The sequence below is a fragment of the Triturus cristatus genome, chromosome 1_1 (genome assembly GCF_964204655.1).
Source record: "Triturus cristatus chromosome 1_1, aTriCri1.1, whole genome shotgun sequence".
Lineage (NCBI taxonomy): Eukaryota > Metazoa > Chordata > Amphibia > Caudata > Salamandridae > Triturus > Triturus cristatus.
The window spans coordinates 117,527,520-117,553,248 of NC_140579.1; positions in this window are offsets into that span (position 1 = coordinate 117,527,520).

Here is a 25,729-nt window from a genome sequence, read left to right on the forward strand (position 1 = left end):
ATGATATCATTGATAACATCACTGATTACATCAATAATTACATCACTGTGCATAGTGAGTGTTCAAGCGATAGTTGCTTCATTTAACTATAATGTGAATTGCAGCATTTGTTCTAGTTTAAAATGTTACTATTTAACTTACATTTTAACCTATCTATGATGTCACTTAATTCTTTTTAGGTCTCGCCTGACCCAGCGCATGCGCTGGTCTGGCGAGACTTATTGAGAGGGCTCCAAAAAGTGCTACCAGGCCAGCCTAGAGCTACAGTGCATGTGCGCGGGCTCGCGCGCCTCTTTTACCGTGATTACTTTCACTTTTGCGGCCGCTTTGATGTTTGATCGCTCACTTTTGCAGCCGCTTGGCATAGCCAATAGGTCTCGCTTTTGGGACCTTATAAGTGTTTAGTTATGCAACTGTTGCATGGCTAAAAACTTATAAGGTCCCAAAGGCAAGACCTATTGGCTATGCCAATGCTTGTTGTTTTTTCATGTGTGGTAATGGCATGCGTTGTAAAGGCATAAATCCTTAACGCTGCAATGGCTGATGTATTATAATTTCTGAACATCTGACCCCTTTCTTTCCTGTGTTGGGCTGAGGATTTGGTTAAAAGAGGGACTAAGGAAGAGATCATCAAAGGGCCACTGAAAGGGAAAGGACGCTGGCTCAATTTTCCATTGATGGTCCATTGATGCTCCATCGATACTCCATCAATGCTCAACGATCCAGGTGAGCTCCATAATAGGATAACCCCAATTCTGTCAGTTGCCACAATGATTACAATGCAGGGGCAAGATTTTAATCCCTTCACTATTATGTGAATAAAGAATCAGCACCCTATCCGCCTATTTACAGATTAGGAGTAGAAACAAAAACCTGCCCTGCCCTCCCATTGGCAGCTGTGGTGTGTTATTACCAACTAATCTGTGTCACAAACCAATGTTGCAGCAGTCTCAGTGCACTGGGCAGGGAGGAATCCCCCAACCTGGACTGTAATTGTAGGTAACACCCATGAAGAACTCAGAAGGCTTGCAAAGCAATTCTTGAGGGTGACCATGTCACTCTCTGGTATTAACCACAAGTGTATTGCGTGGGTGCAGGCCCTCATTGGAGGCAGTGGTGTCCATTCCAAGGTGCCATTGGCACCATTGCCTCTATGGGATCTGGCATGGCTGCCAGTATCCCCGGTATCGTGCAGTTATCTTTGGAGCCATATCAATGATCATTAGAATATCAGAACATTAGACGGTTCGTTGAACACATTTCCACCGAGTTTGAAAGACAGAGTACATATTCAACACCTCTGAACCCAGAGATTATTGCTGGGGTGCACTGCTTCAAGAGCAGAGGGGGGTGTGTAAGGCTGATCATTGAGGGATCACCCCAGCCATTGCCAATGAATCAATACTCTGCAGATACGACTCACGTAGCGAGGGTTTGAGATGGATATTCTTGGACTCTGTCTGACTGTAGTAGTAGTAAAATTGTATTGTATAGTATATAAATCCATAGCAAGCATAAAATAAACAAACAATCAGCAACAATAGTCTACATTTGCAAATGCTTAATTAGTACTAAAATCCGCAATATTCAGTTATTCAGGTAGTCAGCACAAAATACCTTATTCAAGTGCCATGAGCCATGATCTGACCCAATCTAAATGCACAATTTCCTTCATTAAAGTAAAACAGAATCTCATATCCACAAAAATTCATATTCAATATAAAATATTCATTATAAATAGTCAGAGATATTTACCCAGACCTGGTTTATAGTTACGGTGAGCAAGAATGCAGTTACGTATAAATCCTTTCCCTGGGCCCAATGGATCAGTGCGATCTAAGGTGAGAGATTGATTAGTGCCCTCTGATCTTATCATATTTAAATCCTCCAATGTACTTGCTTGAGCTTAATGCTTGCTGAGCTTGTCCCTCTTCTTATCTCTGACCTACCCTCCTGGTACCTCCCTCTCCAGCGTGGGATGCCAAAATATAAAGGTTCCCGTAAATACCCACCGTAATCTTCTTGTAGGGACCTTAAAACACCAAATATTTCTTCTAGGAAGGTTTAATCCTCGCTATCCGGTGCCGTCCATCCTAGGGGGGCACTTTCCTCCAAATCCGCTCTTACTTACACCCCACTATTGAGCAGGTAGCCCAGTACTAATTGTGAATGATGTAGTTTGTTAACTGATGTTATTTTATTGAAAAGTCGATCGCCCGGACATTCAACAGTAATTGATTTAAAATATTCACAAATTTAGCACATCTTCCCAGCCCCCCAGGTGGACTACTGCTAAAGCAAAAGGAAGATGCCTGTGCACAAGAACAAACTCCCTCTGCCAAAAAGACTGAGCATTCAAAGCTGCCCTTTCCGCTGCTGCAGGCTGGTCAAGGGTAGAAAGACCGGCGACCATATCTCAATTTCCTCTTCACTTTAAAATGGCTTCTCATGTAAGTTAGGAACATATCTGTCTGTGATCCATCTACCATGAACCCAGTTATCATATTCAATCCCTTCCCGGCATAATTTGGGATTTTCCAGGGCAGCCTGGCTGGTAATTGCTCACTTCACAGTCCATGCTTCTGAAGGTGGTCTGTATCCAGCAGTTCAGAAGCTCCTCGTCTTATTACATCCACCCTCAATGTTTGAAACCTCCAGGGCGGTGCCCACGCTTGCTACTCATCCAATATGATTGCAGCTTGATAGACGGTGAATCATCCTCTTAGGCATGAGCTTTATGAGATAGAAGGAATGTGTGCCATGGTCATTAATCTCCACGCAGGTGTCCAGCACTCACCACCTCTAATAGTTGACACTAGCTTGCATGTGTCAAATCCAGCTGTTTACAACATAGTCTAATGTAAAGTCTTTCCGACCAACTTTTAAAGACTGAATTTGGGAGAAAGACAACTATACTCTGGGTATTCTGGTCAAATAACTGGGTCCAAGGGCTACAGTCCTTGCTATGCAAGATGAAGATGGGAAGGTTAGACACTTCCATTTGATCCTCTATCTGCTTTCAAACTGTACTAGTATTTGTTCTGCAGTAGCCATTCTAGGGGAACAGCCTTTACCAATTAGCATTTACCACACAAGTAAGTTTATGTTTAAGTACCATACATGTTTATGTTATATAAAAAAAGAGGGCAATATTGTGGGAAGAGGCAAATAGAGTTAAGGGGGATTCCGGGGTTTCTGGGTGGGTAGAGGTAAATAGAGATAAGGGTAATACGGGTATTTAGGATTTAGGGTTTAGTAAAGGGGGGTAAGGGTGGTTTTAGGGTTTATAGGTAGGTAGAGGTAAATGAAGGTAAGGGTAATTTTAGGATGCAGGGGAGAGAAGAAGGAAAGGGAATGTAGAAGTAAAATGGGTACATATATATGTTGACTAGAAAACAAAGATTAAAGTGGAGTTATACATGAGGAAGGTAGTACGATTTTAACTTGCTTAAAAAAAAACCTAATAAATTCACTGAAAAGCACTATTGCTTAAAACCAAAACAAATCCTTGAAATTTGCAAATAAGTACACATAACTGTCATAACATAATTTGCACTGCACTAGATTTCAAATGTCATCATTATTGTAATATGTGTGGTCATAAGCAGTGCATTACAGTGGTGCAAGTTATACTTATCAGTTCAGGGCCAGGGTTCAATGTTCTCCTACTCCACGCCTTTAGGACCCCCTTCAAGATAAAGTTTCAGGACACTCACATACACAGATACATTACCCAGTCATCACTGGGTAGTTATAGTTAACACCACGTTTCCATAGGAAATTGATTTTGTTGGTTTGCGAATAATGTTAATGTCATTTGATGAATCTTAACAAAACATTTTTAAAAAGTCTCATCAACCTCAGCAGCTCCCTGTAAAGTTTTGGGGTGATCCGTCAAGCAGCGGTTGATTAAAATGGAGGGGATCCCTAAATGCATTTTCCCCATGCAATTTTCAATAAGTAACTTAGACACAGCTACAGCCAAAATAGTAGAACGGAACTACACCAAATTTGACAGACAGCTAGAACTTTGTCCACAAAGCATTTAGTAGCTTTTGTGAAATTAAGCTTTGAAATGTATGTATGTATCACACTGTGGAGGATCCGCAGAGCCAACTTTTCTAAAGATATGATCTGATTGATTACCACCATATCAACAATGATTTGTCAGCAGTCATTTTAGGACTGGGGGACTAAGCATCAGGTCCAAAAAAGTTATGAAAAAGCTTATGAGGGGTAAGGTAAGGTAAGGATACCCAGCTCCCCATTCAGCTTGGTGGTGAGGTCCCAGAGGGATCTCCACTGGGACCCCAAACTTATTTTTTTTAAATCAGTACCACAGACCTGTGTTACTGATTCTAAAAATAAAAAAAACAGGCTCCCACCTTTTTAAGCTTTATTGCCCCCCAGATGGGCCAGGGCCAGGGGAGGGTTAATTTTATAATATATGAAGGAGAGGGATGCACATGGTCCCACCCGTCCCGAGCTGGTAACAGTCCCTGGGGAGAGGACCTCATCCTCTGGAGCTGCACTATATTTGAATGGGAATGTGGTCATGCAGCCCACATCCCCAAGCCAATACTAGGCTCCCCAAGTCTCCAACCGCTGGGCCCAACACATTTTCAATGTGGAGGGGCATACCATATGCATCCCTAAGTGAATTACAGGCCTGGGACCCCATCCTCAGAGCCAAAAGACGTTAAAATACCCTGGGACACCCACAGAAGAATGAGCCAATGGGGCTGGAGGGGAAGACACAGCAGCCACCTTCGGATCCCCTACCTGCACCCATTACAATGTGGTGTAAGCTGACGGCTGTGGTTTGCTCCCACCCGAACTGTACAGCTTTTCTCTGATCCTACTGGGCAGGAGCAAGTCTGTGTTCCATGCCTACATGAGCAGGGAGTTGAAATTCCCCCAACTCACACTCTTGCAGACAGGAAACTGCAGTGTGCTGCGGGATGGAGTCCTTGGGACACTGCTGCAATCAGGCTCCAGGGGGTGGGGTCCCCATGGCCCTTACCTGGCCCTGGGAGGGAACCCTGTAAGTCCTCCCCCTGAAAAAAGCATTGGTCTGGGTGATAGGGTTCCCGGGTTCCTTTGCAGGCCCATGGAGAAAGGTTTGGAGGTCAGATGCCCCCCTCCCCAAAAGCAAATGAATGGCCCCAGAGGTTGGGGTCCCCAGAGCTCTTTTGTGCCTCATGAAGAAAGGCAGCACACCCCCTCCGCATTAAAAAAAAACAACGGATTGGCCCTAAGGGATGGGGTACCTAGGGCCATAAAATAGCTTGTATCTGGGGGCCATGTGCCCCCTCCCCAAATGTATAAATAAATAAATAAACACTATGAATGTGAAATTATCTGTGTAGCCGCTCGTTTCACATTCAATTCTCTAGCTAGGGAGTGCCCCATAATACCTTGCAAGGGCTTTTCTTTAAGTACTTTTGGGATCCTAGTGGTGCTCCTAGGAGTGCTAGGGGCACCACAAAGTATTTTTGTAATGTGGCGGAGGGCTGGAGAGAGTGTAGCAGTGCCCCAACAACATTAAACAAAAAAATAAACACAGTAAATCTCCTGGGTCATTCGAATTATCAGAGATTAATAACTCATCTGTCATAGAAGCAGAATGATGCTAAACTCCCAATGCCCCACCTGACCTCTCCTCATTATCCATATAATTGTAAGAGATCTGGGAATGAGACTCTGAGGGGCAATGGGAATGGGCATTGAGAAGAGACAGCCTCTGCCTTTTCTCTAGGGTTCTTCTGTTACTACCTTGATTAGTAGCTCTTAGACTTCTTGGGTTGATGATTGGACTACTGAAGAGCTGTTATAAACATAAAGTTCACAATTAACATGGAAAAACAAATAACATTGTGCTATTAGCAACATACAATTTTTCTCCAATATATCACCTAACTATGAAATTCTTAAAAAGACATTGGTATTTGCATCTCTTTCATATGAGGGTATTTATAAGAATTATCCTTAAGCTGCCCACTTCATGTAGTTTTTAGGACGAGCCTGAGCCAGCGTGCATGCGCTGCTCTGGTGATCTGTTGTAGTAGAGTACAGAAGAGAAGCCCCGCCCACTCCCCCGCCCAGATTTTTCATTGGCTTGTGTCTTTGTCCTTCTTAAATGCTGGCTTCTGATTCCTTAATAGGCTTGTTAGTACTGCTTTAGTACGGCCTTATCTTCATTTGCAACCCCCCATGGTTACTGGCCCCTTTACTTCGGTTCCTGCACGGTACGTGTTGTTTTAGTGTTGTAAGCAATATTTTCTTTATTGAGTTTGTCCTACTTCAGGCAAGATGACAAGCTTTGTTTACATTCAGCACGCTGCACGCGCTTTCACTTTCGAAGCTGCCGGGACTATCGTGACTGCTTGTTTCTTTAGGAACCGGGATTCCAAGTGTTTTTCCCAACACTACAAGATGTTGAGCCGACGCCTAGGCTCGTTTTGTTTCCTTGTCACAGATGGGAGACCCGCCGCGTAAACTCACAGGATGCCGAGGTGTGTCAGCGGAGCTGTACAGCCAGTGCTGCGGGCGTCGGGGTGAACCTGACTGCAGTTAATTGAAAGTGGACAATATCTCCATCGATAAAAAATACTGTTAGGAGGACAGAATATTGGCGCAGAGGGTGTAAATAAGTGGCATCTAGAACTGCAAGGTTTATGTGGGTGCTCGGCGGGGCAGTCCACGAAAGGAGGGAATACAGAATCCTAGGGCGCAGCGGCGGTTGGAGTATACGAGAGGCTCCGCCCTACCCCAGCATGAACTCTGAGATGAGACCTAGGTATCAGTTGGAATGTAGCTGCAGACGTCGGTGGAAATATCACTTCTAACGCAGAGGGCTGACCTGTCTGCATACTAATCATATTGCGGATTGGTACATGTATGGTGTCTGCGTATTTTGGTGGGTTGTGTTGCTTGCAAACATTTATTTTTACTTAATTATATGAAATAAAACATATGAAAATGGCGTCACTAGTTAAACGTTTGTTTCTTGGATGTGTGAGCTGTCTCGCAACGGGTGCTTTTTGCTGACTTGCATGTACCATTGTATCCCATACTTTGTGATTATTTTGGACTGTTTTGTGGGATAGCCGTATTGTCTGTTTTGATGGTATTCTGAGGATGTGCTGCTTTCCACACCTAGACCATAGTTCCCGCAATGCTTTATGATTGACTATCTTGTTTATCCTTCCAATGCAGATGTCATTTTTAGGTCGAGCCTAGCGGCAGCGCGCATGAACTACTTGCTCCGTGAGACTGCGGTAGTAGAGTATGGGAGAGAAGCCGCGCCCACTCTCCTCCCATTTTTTTCATTGCCTTGTGTCATTGACTTTCATAAATGCTACCTTGGGATTCGTTAATAGGCTTGTTAGTCACTCCCTAGTAGGGCCTTGTCTTCACTTGTGCCCTCCCATGGCGACTGGCCCTTTTACTTCAGTTGTTACACAGGACCTGTTATTTAGTGTGTAAACACGATTTACTTTATTGAGTTTCACTTCCTGCAGGCTGGACATGCGCTGCTTCAGCTGAAACCGCTTGTGTTTTTTTCAGCAGCACGGCCACCCCGTAACACGGGCGCCTGCTTTCAATCACTTTAATCCGACATTCTTTCGTGTCTATTTCAACCCCCCTAAGTAAAATGGATTTAGAAATGATTAGCAAATTAAGTCATGTCATTTCCAGGTAACACACAATCCAGTGCTAATGGGCTGAAGCTGCCAACACCACATCTGTGTTACATGTCATCGGTACTAAGTTGTGTTTTTTTCAAAAGCCTGTTTTATAAACAACACCACCACCACCACCAACAATATCACCACCGCCACTACCAATACTACCACCACCAATACCTCCACCACTACCAGCACCACCACCAATACCACCACCACCACCACAAAAACCAACACCACCAATACCACCACCACTACCAATGCCACCACCATCAACAATACCACCAGCAATACCACACAAACCACCAATACCACCACCACCACCAATACCACCACCACTACAAATACCACCACCATCAACAATACCACCAGCAATACCACCTAAACCAATAATACCACCAACCTCACTACCAATACTACCACCACCACCGATACCACCACCAATACCAACATCAATACCACCACCCCAATACCACCACAATCAACCCCATCACCAATACCACCACCACCAATACCACCACCACCAATACCAATACCACTACCACCACCAATACCACCACCACCACCACCAATACACCACAAATACCACCACCAATACCACCACCACCAATACCACCACCACAAATACCACCACCACCACCACCAATACCAATACCACCCCCACTACCAATACCACCACCATTAACCCCACTAATACCCCCACCACAACCAATACCACCACCAATACCACCACCAAAACCACCACCACTACCCACACTCCCACCACCAATACCACCACCAATACCACCTCCACCACCACCAATACCACCACTGCCAATACTACACCACCAATACAAATACAACTAATACCACCAGCACCAAAAATACCACCACCAACAATACCAATAACACAGCAAATGTCAATACCACCACAAATATCACCAATACCAGCACCACCAATACCACCAATACCACTACCATAAATACCACCACCTCCAATACCACCACTACTGCAAATGCCACCGCCACCGCCAATACCACCACCAATGCCACCACTGCCAGTACCACCCCCAATCCACCAATACCACCACCTCCATTACCACCACCAACTCAACCATCAATACCACCACCACCAATACAACCACCTCCACCACCACCAATACCACCACCATTACCACCAGCACCAATGCCACCAGCACCAATACCACCACCACCACCAATACCACCACCAATACCACCACCAATGCCACTACCAATACCACCAATACCACCACCACAACCAACAATACAACCAATACCACCACCATGAACACCACCAATACCATCACCAATAGCATTACCACCACCAATATTACCACCACCACCATCACCACCACCACCACCAATACCACCACCACCAATACCACCACCACCAGTAAGACCACCAATATCACCACCTCCACCAATACCACCAGCACCATCAATACCCCCACCTCCACCATGACCAATACCACCACCAATACCACCACCACCAATACCATCAACACCACCACCAATGCCACAACCACCAATACCTCCACCAATGCCACCACCACCAATACCACCACCACCAATAGCAACCACCAATACAAATACCACCCTTACCACCACCACCACCAATACATCACCAACAATACCAATACCACAGCAAATACCAATACCACCACAAATACCACCAATACTACCCCCAATACCACCACCACCACCAATACCAATACCACCAGCACCAATACCACGACTGCTGCCAATACCACCACCAATGCCACCACCACCAATACCACCACCACCAATACCCCCACAATCAACACCACCAATACCACTACCAATACCACCACCACTACCCCTACCTCCACCACCAAACCCACCACCTCCAATACCACCACCACCAATACCACCACCTCCACCAATAGCACCACCACCTTCAATACAACCACTTCCACCATGACCAATACCACCAGCAATACCGCCTGCACCACCACCAATACCACAACCACCAATACCACCTCCAATACCACCACCACCAATAACACCACCACCACCAATACCACCACCACCAATAATGCCACCACCACCACTACCTATACCACCACCAATGTCATCACCACCACTACCAATACCACCAGCAACAATATCACCACCACCAATACCACCACCGCCATCAATACCACCACCTATACCACCAGAAAACCTGCATTTGACAAAGAATAACGGAAGATTTACAAGCCCCTTGTGCTACTTTTGCATCCCTTTTAACATTGGAAAAGCGACGCAAAAGTGGCGCAAGGGGCTTGTAAATCTGCCCCAAGATATTTATTTAACATTTTTGTTTGGCACTGTTTTTCTGAGTCATAAGGAACAAAAAGCATGGTTTTAATTGACACTTTATGACATAACATCTTACCTGGCACTTCTTTTAAATGTGATTCTTCAGACCCGGTAATGTAAAATGCGTAAAAAATGTGCTCTTTATGCAGGCACTGATAAACTCTCATCCCGCGTGAAATAATGATAAAATCCCAGTTTGAGACAAATTCCACCAACACCACCACCAATAACACCACCACCACCAATACCACCACCACCAATTCCCTACCACGAATACCACCACCATGACCAATGCCACCACCAGTACCCCCACCACCAATATCAACACCAATACCACCACCATCACCACCAATACCACCACCACCAATACCACCACCACCACCAATAACATCACCACTAATACCACCACCACCTTCAATACCACCACCTCCACCATGACCAATACCAGCAGCACCACCACCAATACCACAACCACCAATACCACCACAAAAACCACCACCACTAATACCACCACCAATACCACCACCACCACCAATACAAACACCAATAACAACACCACTGATACCACTGCCAATAGCACCACCACCACTAATACCACCTCCAGCAATACCACCACCACCACTAATACACCACCACCAATACCACCACCAATACCACCACTAATACCACCACCAATACCACTACCAATACCACCACTACCATCACCACCTCCACCACCACCAATACCACCAACACCAATATCACCAACACCACCACCAATACCACCAGCAATACCACCACCACCAGTAACACCACTACCAATTCCCTACTATGAATACCACCACCACCAATACGACTACCAGTATCACCACCAATTCCACCACCACCACCAATACCACCACCACCAATTCCACCACCACCAATATCAATACCCCCACTGCCAATACCAATACCACCACCAATACCACAATACAACCACCACCAATACCACCAATAACAATACTATCACCACCAATACCAATACCACCACCACCAATACCACCAATACAAATACTACTAGTACCACCACCAATACCATCACCACCACCACTAATATCACCACCACCACCAATACCACCATCACCACCAATACCACCACCACCAATAATATCACCTCCACCAATACTACCACTACCAGCAATACCACCACCAATATCACCACTACAAAACCACCAATACCACCACCACCAATACCACCACCAATACCACCACCATCCCACCATCAATACCATCACCAATGCCACTCCCACCAACACCAATACCTTCCCCACCACAAACACCACCACCAATACAACCACCAGCAATACCACCACCACCAATAGAACCACCAATACCTCCAAAACCACTACCAGTACCAATACCACCACCAATACCACCACAAATACCACCATCACCAATACCACTACCACCACCACCAATACCTCCACCACCACAAACACCACCACCAATACTATCACCACCAATACCACCACCACCAATAGAACCACCAATACCAATACCACCAAAACCACTACCAGTACCAATACCAATACCATCACCAATACCACCACAAATATCACCACCACCAATACCACCACCACCACCAATACCACTACCTCCAATTACCCACCACGAATACCACTGCCACCACCAATACCTCCACCAATACCAGTACCACCACCACTAAGATCAATACCACCACCACCAATACCACCACCACCATTAGCAAGACCACCACCACCAATACCACCACCACCACCAGTACCACCACCACCAATACCAATACCACCATCAATACCACCACCACCAATACCACCAATACCAATACCGCCACCACCAATACCACCATGTCCACCAATTCCACCACCACCACCATTACCACCAATGCCACCACCACCAATAGCAGCACCACCAATATCACCAGCACCAATACCAGCACCACCAATACCAATAGCACCACCTCAGTGCCTCTCGCTCACTAGTAATATCAGAGACACTGTACAAGGCCGGAGCTGCAGCCGAAACCATCCCTCCTTCCCTCCATGCCTGCCATAAAGTACAGCCCGTCCTGCACCTGGAGGTGAAGCCAGGGCCCTACTACAGCTGGAGTGTTTTTGTTAGGCCATAGATAGCAATGACATTACGTAATGCCTCACTGCACACTCAAATCACGGAGAGGGCAGGAAACAGCCCACCTTCCGCACTTTCTCCTGAGCTGCAACAGAGTAATCAAGGAGCGAAAGGTGTTCGAGTGCTTTTTTAGTGTTTATAGGCCGGATCATATGTAACTTTCACTTCACACTTTGTGTATGTGCAATTTACAACACTTACACATCTTCTTCACTGCACTATTTATCACTACTTTGAAGACGTCGCAGGTCGGTCTCTTCGTCTGATATTTACAATCTAACAAGCGGTCGAGAAGGCTCTTTATTGCAATGCTATAGGTCTCGAATTTGTGAGAGTTTTAGCTATTAGTTTTGTAAATGACAATGCCTTTTATTTATGTTTTAAAACCCAAAACATAAATAAAAGGCATTGTCATTTACAATGCCAATAGCTCAAACTTGCGTGAATGTGAGACCGATTGCATTGCAAATGCTTGTTTAAATAAGTATTTCCCTCCTCTGCTGCTCCTCTCCCAAGTCATGGTAATAGCTGCTTTTGTGTTTGCTAATGTCAGAGGCTTTTAAAATATCCAACGTTTTCTATACTTTTCGAGGTGACTATCAGTTGCGCGCCGCAACGTACGCTGTCGTTGCACCTCGTCATAGAGCACAGCATCCATCTATCGAAGACGTTTTTTATGTCCACAGAGTGACTGCCACTGGAATGAGTTTAAAAAAATTAAGTGCGAGAATGGGTTCTCAGTTTGGGTTTTGAGGTCTGGGCATTTCCTATATAAAAAATGTTTAGGCACTTAGTTGTCCTGTAGGTACCTACAGATGTTAATGTACAGAATTATTGTAGTCCCTTTGAACATTAGGTTGTAACAAAGGATGCAGTTCAAGAAAATTTAAAAGAATGCATCAGATATTTTTTCTGCTTAACAGGGTGTAAGCCTGTTTATGTGGTGGGACAATCTTATAAGGGCAGCGGTGTAGAAGAAGGATCTGCACAGACTCGGAGAAAGAAGTTAATAAGGTGCTTTGGGACACGTTAGTAGCACGTGTACATAAATGTCAGAGTCAGGAAACTATGGATTGGGAAAGACAATTAGGTGAACTCAGCTATTTTAGGAAACTGTCAATTACTTGCAACATGTGAAGTTTGTAATTGAATATTTCATATCCAGTATGATTAAACATGCGTCACACAGTCTGTGCTTCCTTATACATTTTTTTATATGTTGGTCCATCGTACAGCTAGTATATATATGCATATGTAACACAAATTCTCGTTTAAAATGTATTCTCAAATACATTGCATGCTATTCTGCACACTGAAAAACCTGAACTTGACAAAGAATAACGGGATTTGCCAGGAAACAAGGGGGCAGATTTACAAGCCCCTTGCGCCACTTTTGCGTCACTTTTAACATTGGAAAAGCGACGCAAAAGTGGCGCAAGGGGCTTGTAAATCTGCCCCAAGATATTTATTTAAAATTTTTTTGGGCACAGTTTTTCTGAGTCATAAGCAACAAAAACCATGGTTTTAATTGACACTTTAAGACATAACATCTTCCCTGGCACTTCTTTTAAATGTGATTCTTCAGACCCGGTGATATAAAACTCATAAAGAATGAACTATTTATGCAGGCACCGTTAAGCTCTGCTGCTCGGGCCATTCTGGAATGATACATTACCCGAACGAATGTCACTTCCCCGCGTCGTTTACCTTATTACATGCTTTCTGAGTGCGAGCAGTCTCTGTACTCCTTTATTTACTGTTTTTATACAGCGCAACTCTCATCCCGCGTGAAATTATGATAAAATCCCATAGAGAACTGAGCCTCTTTTTTTGGGTGGAATTTAGTGTCTTTTTTTAGACTGTGAATTCCAGTGGTTATCAATAGCATAAGCTACCACCACCACCACCAATACCACCAACAATACCACCAAAACCAATTCCAGCACCACTAATATCAATACCCCCACTGCCAATACCAATACCACCAATACAACCAACACCAATACCACCAATAACAATACCACCACCAGCAATACCAATACCACCACCACCAATACCACCACCACCAATACCACCATTACCAATACTACCAGTACCACCACCAATACCAATAACACTACCACCAATATCACCACCACCACCAATACCACCATCACCACCAATACCGCCACCACCAATAATATCAACTCCACCAATACTACCACCACCACCAATACCACCACCATCAGCACCATCAATACCATCACCAATACCACCACCACCAATACCTCCACCACCACCAATACCGCCACCAATACTACCACCACCAATACCACAACCACCAATAGAACCACCAATACCATCACCAGTACCAATACTAACACCATCACCAATACCACTGCCACCAATACCTCCACAAATACCACCACCACCACCACCAATACCACCACCACAATCACCAATACCACCACTTTCAAATCCCCACCACCAATACCACTGCCACCACCAATACCTCAACCAATACCAGTACCACCACCACTAATATCAATACCACCACCACCAATACCACTACCACCATTGCCAAGACCACCACCACTAATACCACCACCACCAGTACCACCACCACCAATACCAATACCACCATCAATACTAATACCATCGCCACCACCAATACCACCACCTTCACCAATGCCACCACCACCAATGCCACCACCACCAATACCACCAATAGCAGCACCACCAATACCACCACCACCAATACCAGCACCACCAATACCAATACCACCACCACCAATACCAATAGCAGCACCTCAGTGCCTATCGCTCACTAGTAATATCAGGGGCACTGTACAAGGCCGGAGCTACAGCCGAGACCATCCCTCCTTTACTCCATGCCTGCCATAAAGCTCAGCCCGTCCTGCACCTGGAGGTGAAGCCAGGGCCCTACTACAGCTGGAGTGTTTTTTGTTAGGCCATAGATAGGAATGACATTACGCAATGCCACACTGCACACTCAAATCACGGAGAGGGCAGGAAACAGCCCACCTCCCGCTCTTTCTCCTGAGCTGCAACAGAGTAATCAAGGAGCGAAAGGTGTTGGAGTGCTTTGTTAGTGTTTATAGGCCGGATCATATGTAACTTTCACTTCACACTTTGTGTATGTGCAATTTACAACACTTACACATCTTCTTCACTGCACTATTTATCACTACTTTGAAGACGTCGCAGGTCGGTCTCTTCGTCTGATATTTACAATCTAACAAGCGGTCGAGAAGGCTCTTTATTGCAATGCTATAGGTCTCGAATTTGTGAGAGTTTTAGCTATTAGTTTTGTAAATGACAATGCCTTTTATTTATGTTTTAAAACCCAAAACATAAATAAAAGGCATTGTGATTTACAATGCCAATAGCTCAAACTTGCGTGAATGCGAGACCTATTGCATTGCAAATGCTTGTTTAAATAAGTATTTCCCTCCCCTGCTGCTCCTCTCCCAAGTCATGGTAATAGCTGCTTTTGTGTTTGCTAATGTCAGAGGCTTTTAAAATATCCAACGTTTTCTATACTTTTCGAGGTGACTATCAGTTGCGCGCCGCAACGTACGCTGTCGTTGCACCTCGTCATAGAGCACAGCATCCATCTATCGAAGACGTTTTTTATGCCCACAGAGTGACTGGACACTTTAGTGACTTTAAAAAAATTAAGTGCGAGAATGGGCTCTCAGTTTGGGTTTTGAGGTCTGGGCATTTCCTATATAAAAAATGTTTAGGCACTAAGTTGTTCTGTAGGTACCTACAGATGTTAATGTACAGAATTATTGTAGTCCCTTTGAACATTAGGTTGTAACAAAGTATACAGTTCAAGAAAATTTAAAAGAATGCATCAGATATTTTTTCTGCTTAACAGGGTGTAAGCCTGTTTATGTGGTGGGACAATCTTATAAGGGCAGCGGTGTAGAAGAAGGATCTGCACAGACTCGGAGAAAGAAGTTCATAAGGTGCTTTGGGACACGTTAGTAGCACGTGTACATACATGTCAGAGTCAGGAAACTATGGATTGGGAAAGACAATTAGGTGAACTCAGCTATTTTAGGAAACTGTCAATTACTTGCAACATATGAAGTTTGTAATTGAATATTTCATATCCAGTATGATTAAACATGCGTCACACATTCTGTGCTTCCTTATATATTTTTTTATATGTTGGTCCATCGTACAGCTAGTATATATATGCATATGTAACACAAATTCTCGTTTAAAATGTATTCTCAAATACATTGCTTGCTATTTTGCACACTAGAAAACCTGCACTCGACAGAGAATAACGGAATTTGCCAGGAAACAAGGGGGAAGATTTACAAGCCCCTTGCGCCACTTTTGCGTCACTTTTAACATTGGAAAAGCGACGCAAAAGTGGTGCAAGAAGCTTGTAAATCTGCCCCAAGATATTTATGTAAAAAACATTTGGGCACAGATTTTCTGAGTCATAAGCAACAAAAAGCATGGATTTAATTGACACTTTATGACATAACATCTTCCCTGGCACTTCTTTTAAATGTGATTCTTCAGACCCGGTAATATAAAACTCGTAAAAAATGTGGGGGCAGATTTATGTTTCCTTGCGCATCCCTGCAAATCAGCAGGGATGCGCCAGGAAAGATGCGTCACGCAAGTTTACCCTTGCGCCACCACAGATGCGCCGCATTTACAATGCAGTGCATCATGGCGCAAGGATAAACAGATGCGTGACGCATCTGATGGCATAAGGGTGGCGCATTGCTGGAGTCGTGTCGCAAGCACGAAGCAACTCCAGCAATGCTCAGGGGCTGCCCATACCGAACATGCTGCGTCATGACTTACGCCTGCATCAAGCAGGCGCAGGGTTTTGACGCAGCAGCGCCGGAAAAGTGACTCAGTGAAATCTTGTAGATTTCACTGCGTCACTTTTCCGAGGCTTTTTCCGACGGAACACCCACCCTGCATACATTAAACCTGACGCAGGTTTAATGTAGCGCAGGGCTTTACAACGTGACGCATCTCCCTAGATGCGTCACGTTGTAAATAAGGCGCAACATGGCGCATGATTTACGCCGCCGCTGTGTCACAGAAGTGACGCAACGGCGGCGTAAATGTCACGCAAGGGGCTTGTAAATCTGCCCCGTGCTCTTTATGCAGGCACTGATAAGCTCTGCTGCTCGGGCCATTCTGGAATGAATACATTACCCGAACGAATGTCACTCCACCGCCTCGTTTACCCCATTTACATGCTTTCTGAGTGCGAGCAGTCTCTGTACTCCTTATTTATTTATTTACTGGTTTTATACAGCGCAACTCTCATCCCACGTGAAAGTATGATAAAATCCCAGTTTGAGAATAGATTTGCTTCTCTCATAGTGTTGCATTATAGGTTTGTGCACAGCATGTCAAAAGCAAACACCTGCAGCATACCAGCATCCCGAAACTCTAAATCTACAGAAATTATTTTAACAACTTCGAGTTGTTGTTTTTTTGCCACTGAGACCATTGAACTGAGCCTGTTTTTTTGGGTGAAATTTAGTGTATTTTTTAAGACTGTGAATTCCAGTGGTTTTCTATACCATAAGTATTTTATGTGGTGCCACTCATGAGTATTAGGCAAGACGAAAAGTGAAGGATGGAATGCTTGAAGCAAGCTAAATCACTAGAAATTATTTTAACTGCGTCAGTGATTTATTTTCTTTGCAACTGTAAATTATCAGAGTGTAACCACCCCTGAACCCCCAAATTGCAGCCAGTTGTACTGCTTTCCTTGCTCTAGGACATAGCTTACACACATTGGCAAAGCCAGTAGCTCTGGCTTGCATTTGCAATAGTTTGACCTATTGGCATTGTAAATGACAATGCCTGTTATCTATGTGTTTGAAAACCTGCAAGTGGTGCATAAACATGCAATTTGTACTTAAAGTCCTCTTGCAGGTTATCAAAACACATAAATAAAAGGCTTTGTCATTTATAAATGGCAGAAGCTCAAACTATCGCCAATGCGAGACCCAATGCATTGCAAATGCTTGTTATTCCCTTGAGCTTTATTCTTGAAAATTAAGCCAATAATTCCTTATGAGACATTTTTTCTTTTTCTAGTTAAGAGAGAACTATGCAGTCTTCACAACAATGTAACTAGGAACTTGCAAGCAAACAACCCAACTCCAGGAGTACTAAAAAGAATGCATCAAAAATATATTTCTTTTCAATAATACCTCATTTACGTAAATATTCACTTCATAGCATTTTTAGCTCCAATTCTACAAATACCTAAATAGTAATTGTTAAACACTGTAGAGAAACGTCTCATGCCCTGAAGGAAATATAACCTGCGCCCTTGCCATGCACCTTAATTGCCCTGTAATAAATCACCTATGAGATGTTCTATGAAATCATTGATATCATGACTACAAAATTCAAAATGACATCATTGATGATAACACTGTGCATGGGGGGGGGCAAGTCATAGTTACTTTAGGGCACAAGTTATAGTAGTTACCTTAGTGCACAAGTTATTTTTACTTTCGGGCACAAGTTATAGTTACTTTAGGGCACGAGTTATAGTTACTTTAGGGTACGAGTTATAGTTACTGTAGGACATGAGTTACTTTAGGGCACGAGTTATAGTTACTTTAGGGCACGAGTTATAGTTAGTTTAGGGCACTAGTTATAGTTACTTCAGGGCACAAGTTATTGTTACTTTAGGGCACGAGTTATAGTTACTTTAGGGTACGAGTTATAGTTACTTTAGGACATGAGTTACTTTAGGGCACGAGTTATAGTTACTTTAGGGCATGAGTTATAGTTACTTTAGTGCACAAATTATAGTTACTTTAGGTCACAAGTTATTGTTACTTTAGGGCATGAGTTATAGTTACTTTAGCGCATGAGTTATAGTTACTTTAGGGCATGAGTTATAGTTACTTTAGGGCATGAGTTATAGTTACTTTTGGGCACAAGTTATAGTTACTTTAGGGTATGAGTAATAGTTACTTAAGTGCACGAGTAATAGTTACTTTAGGGCACGAGTTATAGTTACTTTAGGGTACGAGTTATAGTTACTTAAGGGCACGAGTAATAGTTACTTTAGGGCACGAGTTATAGTTACTTTAGGGTACAAGTTATAGTTACTTTAGGGCACATGCGTTAGTTACTTTAGGGCACGAGTAATAGTTTCTTGAGATAACTATAACCGGTGAATTTCAGTGGTTTTGTTTCTTTAAAATGGTATGTTTCAACTGATATTTTCACCTAACGATAATGTCCTTTTAACTTTTGTTTTTCTCATTGAATATATGTGTGAAAGTGCACATGCACATATGCATATACATACGCACACAAATATATTACACGATCATGGATGCCGCTGTGTTGTTATATTTAGGACCTTGTTACCACAGGAAATTATTTTTTTGTTTTGCTAATAACTTTGGTGCCGTTTGACGAATCTTCTTTAAAACTTTCTAAAGAAAATGGCTATTCACCTCTGATCCTTTCTGGAATGTTTCAGAGTTACCTCGCAAGCAGGGGAAGAGAAAGAGGGGAGAGTCTTAAAATGCTAATTCCTCATTCAATTTCCATTGTGAGTATTTTAACAGTGCTGAACGGAATTACACCAAATTTGGCTGTAAACTATATCTTTACCCATAAAGTGTTCATTGTGTGATTTGGTGTAAATCTGTTCAGTAGCTGTTGAGAAATTAGGTTCAAAATGTATAAATATTTCAATAGTTGTTATGCGTCAGTCCAGCTGGCACACAACTTCAAATAAAAGCCAAGGGAGTGTTTTATTCATCGGCTGCCACACTATATATATATATATATCAATACCACCACCACCAATACCACTACCACCATTGCCAAGACCACCACCAATACCACAAACACCAGTACCACCAACACCACCACCAATACCACCAGCAATACCACCAAAACCAATTCCAGCACCACTAATATCAATACCCCCACTGCCAATACCAATACCACCAATACAACCAACACCAATACCACCAATAACAATACCACCACCACCAATACCAATACCAATACCACCACACCAATACCACCAATACCACCAGCACCAATACCACCATTACCAATACTACCAGTACCACCACCAATACCAATAACACCACCACCAATATCACCACCAATACCACCATCACCACCAATACCGCCACCACCAATAATATCACCTCCACCAATACTACCACCACCAGCAATACCACCACCAATACCACCACCATCAGCACCATCAATACCATCACCAATACCACCACCACCACCAATACCTCCACCACCACCACTACCGCCACCACAACTACCACCACCAATACCACCACCACCAATAGAACCACCAATACCACCACCAGTACCAATACTAACACCACCACCAATACCACCGCCACAAATACCACCACAACCACCACCACCAATACCACCACCACAATCACCAATAGCACCACTTTCAATTCCCCACCACCAATACCACTGCCACCACCAATACCTCCACCAATACCAGTACCACCACCACTAATATCAATACCACCACCACCAATACCACTACCACCATTGCCAAGACCACCACCACCAATACCACCAGTACCACCACCAGCAATACCAATACCACCATCAATACTAATACCACCACCAATACCACCACCTTCACCAATGCCACCACCACCAATGCCACCACCACCAATACCACCAATAGCAGCACCACCAATACCACCACCACCATTACCAGCACCACCAATACCAATACCACCACCACCAATACCAATAGCAGCACCTCAGTGCCTATCGCTCACTAGTAATATCAGGGGCACTGTACAAGGCCGGAGCTACAGCCGAGACCATCCCTCCTTTACTCCATGCCTGCCATAAAGCTCAGCCCGTCCTGCACCTGGAGGTGAAGCCAGGGCCCTACTACAGCTGGAGTGTTTTTTGTTAGGCCATAGATAGCAATGACATTACGCAATGCCACACTGCACACTCAAATCACGGAGAGGGCAGGAAACAGCCCACCTCCCGCTCTTTCTCCTGAGCTGCAACAGAGTAATCAAGGAGCGAAAGGTGTTGGAGTGCTTTGTTAGTGTTTATAGGCCGGATCATATGTAACTTTCACTTCACACTTTGTGTATGTGCAATTTACAACACTTACACATCTTCTTCACTGCACTATTTATCACTACTTTGAAGACGTCGCAGGTCGGTCTCTTCGTCTGATATTTACAATCTAACAAGCGGTCGAGAAGGCTCTTTATTGCAATGCTATAGGTCTCGAATTTGTGAGAGTTTTAGCTATTAGTTTTGTAAATGACAATGCCTTTTATTTATGTTTTAAAACCCAAAACATAAATAAAAGGCATTGTGATTTACAATGCCAATAGCTCAAACTTGCGTGAATGCGAGACCTATTGCATTGCAAATGCTTGTTTAAATAAGTATTTCCCTCCCCTGCTGCTCCTCTCCCAAGTCATGGTAATAGCTGCTTTTGTGTTTGCTAATATCAGAGGCTTTTAAATTATCCAACGTTTTCTATACTTTTCGAGGTGACTATCAGTTGCGCGCCGCAACGTACGCTGTCGTTGCACCTCGTCATAGAGCACAGCATCCATCTATCGAAGACGTTTTTTATGCCTACAGAGTGACTGGACACTTTAGTGACTTTAAAAAAATTAAGTGCAAGAATGGTTCTCAGTTTGGGTTTTGAGGTCTGGGCATTTCCTATATAAAAAATGTTTAGGCACTTAGTTGTCCTGTAGGTACCTACCGATGTTAATGTACAGAATTATTGTAGTCCCTTTAAACATTAGGTTGTAACAAAGTATACAGTTCAAGAAAATTTAAAAGAATGCATCAGATATTTTTTCTGCTTAACAGGGTGTAAGCCTGTTTATGTGGTGGGACAATCTTATAAGGGCAGCGGTGTAGAAGAAGGATCTGCACAGACTCGGAGAAAGAAGTTCATAAGGTGCTTTGGGACACGTTAGTAGCACGTGTACATACATGTCAGAGTCAGGAAACTATGGATTGGGAAAGACAATTAGGTGAACTGAGCTATTTTAGGAAACTGGCAATTACTTGCAACATATGAAGTTTGTAATTGAATATTTCATATCCAGTATGAATAAACATGCGTCACACATTCTGTGCTTCCTTATATATTACTTTATATGATGGTCCATCGTACAGCTCATATACATATGCATATGTAACACAAATTCTCGTTTAAAATGTATTCTCAAATACATTGCTTGCCATTCTGCACACTAGAAAACCTGCACTCGACAGAGAATAACGGAATTTGCCAGGAAACAAGGGGGCATATTTACAAGCCCCCTGAGCCACTTTTACGTCACTTTTAACATTGGAAAAGCGACGCAAAAGTGGCGCAATGGGCTTGTAATTCTGTCCCAAGATATTTATCTGACATTTTTTTTGGCACAGTTTTTCTGAGTCATAAGGGAAAAAAAGCATTTTTTCAATTGACACTTTGAGACATAACATCTTCCCTGGCACTTCTTTTAAATGTGATTCTTCAGACCCGGTGATATAAAACTCGTAACAAATCTGCTCTTTATGCCGGCACCGATAAGCTCTGCTGCTCGGGCCATTCTGGAATGAATACATTACCCGAACGAATGTCACTCCACCGCCTCGTTTACCTTATTACATGCTTTCTGAGTGCGAGCAGTCTCTGTGCTCATTTATTTACTGTTTTTATACAGCACAACTCTCATCCCGCGTGAAATTAAGATAAAATCCCAGTTTGAGAATAGATATGCTTCTCTCATAGTGTTGCATTATAGGTTTGTGCACAGCATGTCAAAAGCAACCACCTGCAGCATACCAGCACCCCGAAACTCTAAATCTCCAGAAATGATTTTAACAACTTCGAGTTGTTGTTTTTTTGCCACTGAGACCATTGAACTGAGCCTGTTTTTTTGGGTGAAATTTAGTGTCTTTTTTTAGACTGTGAATTCCAGTGGTTGTCAATACCATAAGTATTTTATGTGGTGCCACTCATGAGTATTAGGCAAGACGAAAACTGAAGGATGGAATGCTTGAAGTAAGCTAAATCCCTAGAAATTATTTTAACTGCGTCAGTGATTTATTTTCTTTGCAACTGTATATTATCAGAGTGTAACCACCCATGAACCCTGAAATTGCAGCCAGTTGTACTGCTTACCCTGCTCTAGGACATAGCTTACACACATTGGCAAAGCCAGTAGCTCTGGCTTGCATTTGCAATTGTTTGACCTGTTGGCATTGTAAATGACAATGCCTTTTATTTAAGTGTTTTGAAAACCTGCAAGTGGTGCATAAACATGCAATTTGTACTTAAAGTCCTCTTGCAGGTTATCAAAACACATAAATAAAAGGCGTTGTCATTTGCAATGCCAGTAGCTCAAACTATCGCCAATGCAAGACCCAATGCATTGCAAATACTTTTTATTCCCTTGAGTCTTTATTCTTGAAAATTAAGCCAATAATTCCTTATGAGACATTATTTATTTTTCTAGTTAAGAGAGAACTATGCAGTCTTCACAACAATGTAACTAGGAACTTGCAAGCAAACAACCCAACTCCAGGAGTACTAAAAAGAATGCATCCAAAATATATTTCTTTTGAAAAATACCTCATTTACGTAAATATTCACTTCATAGCATTTTTAACTCCAATTCTACAAATACCTAAATGGTAATTATTAAACACTGTAGAGAAACGTCTCATGCCCTGAAGTAACTATAACCTGTGCCCTTGCCATGCACCTTCATTGCCCTGTAATAAATCACCTATGAGATGTTCTATGAAATCATTGATCTCATGACTACAACATTCAAAATGACATCATTGATGATAACACTGTGCATGGTGGGGGGCAAGTTATAGTTACTTTAGGGCACAAGTTATAGTTACCTTAGGGCACGAGTAACAGTTACTTTAGGGCACGAGTTATAGTTACTTTAGGGTACGAGTTATAGTTACTTAAGGGCACGAGTAATAGTTACTTTAGGGCACGAGTTATAGTTACTTTAGGGTACGAGTTATAGTTACTTAAGGGCACGAGTAATATTTACTTTAGGTCACGAGTTATAGTTACTTTAGGGTACAAGTTATAGTTACTTTAGGGCACGAGTAATAGTTTCTTGAGATAACTATAACTGGTGAATTTCAGTGGTTATGTTTCTTTAAAATGGTTTGTTTCAACTGATATTTTCACCTAACGATAATGTCCCTTTAACTTTTGTTTTTCTCATTGAATATATCTGTGAAAGTGCGCATGCACTTATGCATATACATACACACACATATATATTCAACAATGGTGGATGCCGCTGTGTTGTTATAGTTAGGACCTTGTTACCACAGGAAATAATTTTTTTTGTTTTGCTAATAACTTTGGTGCCGTTTGATGAATCTTCTTAAAACTTTCTAAAGAAAATGTCCATTCACCTCTGATCCCTTCTGGAATGTTTCAGGGTTACCTGTCAAGCAGGGGAAGAGAAAAAGGGGAGAGTCTTATTAAAATGCTAATTCCTCATTTAATTTCCATTGTGAGTATTTTAACAGTGCTGAACGGAATTACACCAAATTTGGCTGTAAACTATATCTTTACCCATAAAGTGTTCATTTTGTGATTTGGTGTAAATCTGATCAGTAATTGTTGAGAAATGAAGGTTCAAAATGTATAAATATTTCAATAGTTGTTATGCGTCAGTCCAGCAGGCACACAACTTCAAATAAAAGTCAAGGGAGTGTTTTACCCATCAGCTGCCACACTCATGCAACCCTGAGAGTGCCGCTCTCTGATTTGCCGGCCCCAACTTGAAGGGGAATGTTGTGTCTACCATTACAGGACATGGGAACTAGGTCCCCATGTCCTGAAAGTTCCTAAAAATGTCCTGACAATTAAACCAAAAAATCAGGTATTAGTCCAGGGTAGAAGTACATACCTGGGGTCAATCTGGTTCTTAAAAAAATGTTTTTTATGTGTTGCAGTGATCTTGTGGAAGCTTATGTACCCCCCCCCCTCCATATTCTCTTGAGAGTCCTTCAGGCTCGAAAAACAATTTTAAAAAAGTGGAGTGGTTGATTCTTGGTGGACGCTGGGTCCAGCGGCCAATCCCATGGCTGCAGTTTGCACAGTGGAGGGTTCGGCACCCATTGAGGGTTGGCTGTATGCCAGGCCCTGCTTCCAACCCCATGCTGCGCACGGCCAAAGGGTTGGCTGCCTGCCCACCCACAGGAGGTTGAACACAGGTCCTGTGGCCAACACCAAGCACCGCACAAAACTAAAACCAACACAGTTTAATGTGACTTGATAGTTAGGTATAGTAGAAATATCATACCTTAAATAAAAAAAGCCTTAGACATTCTCTGAAAAAAACAAAACCTTAAGTGGTGTTATAGTCAGGTGAAAATGTAAGTTAATCATTGCATTTTAAACTAAAAACAGCACTGAAAATCGTCAATTTAAGTTAAATGAAGTAACTATTTCTTGCACTCTCACCATGGGCTGCTTATAATTACACATATGACCTCACATATTACATTACTCATGACATGATCTCCTTCCGGATATTATT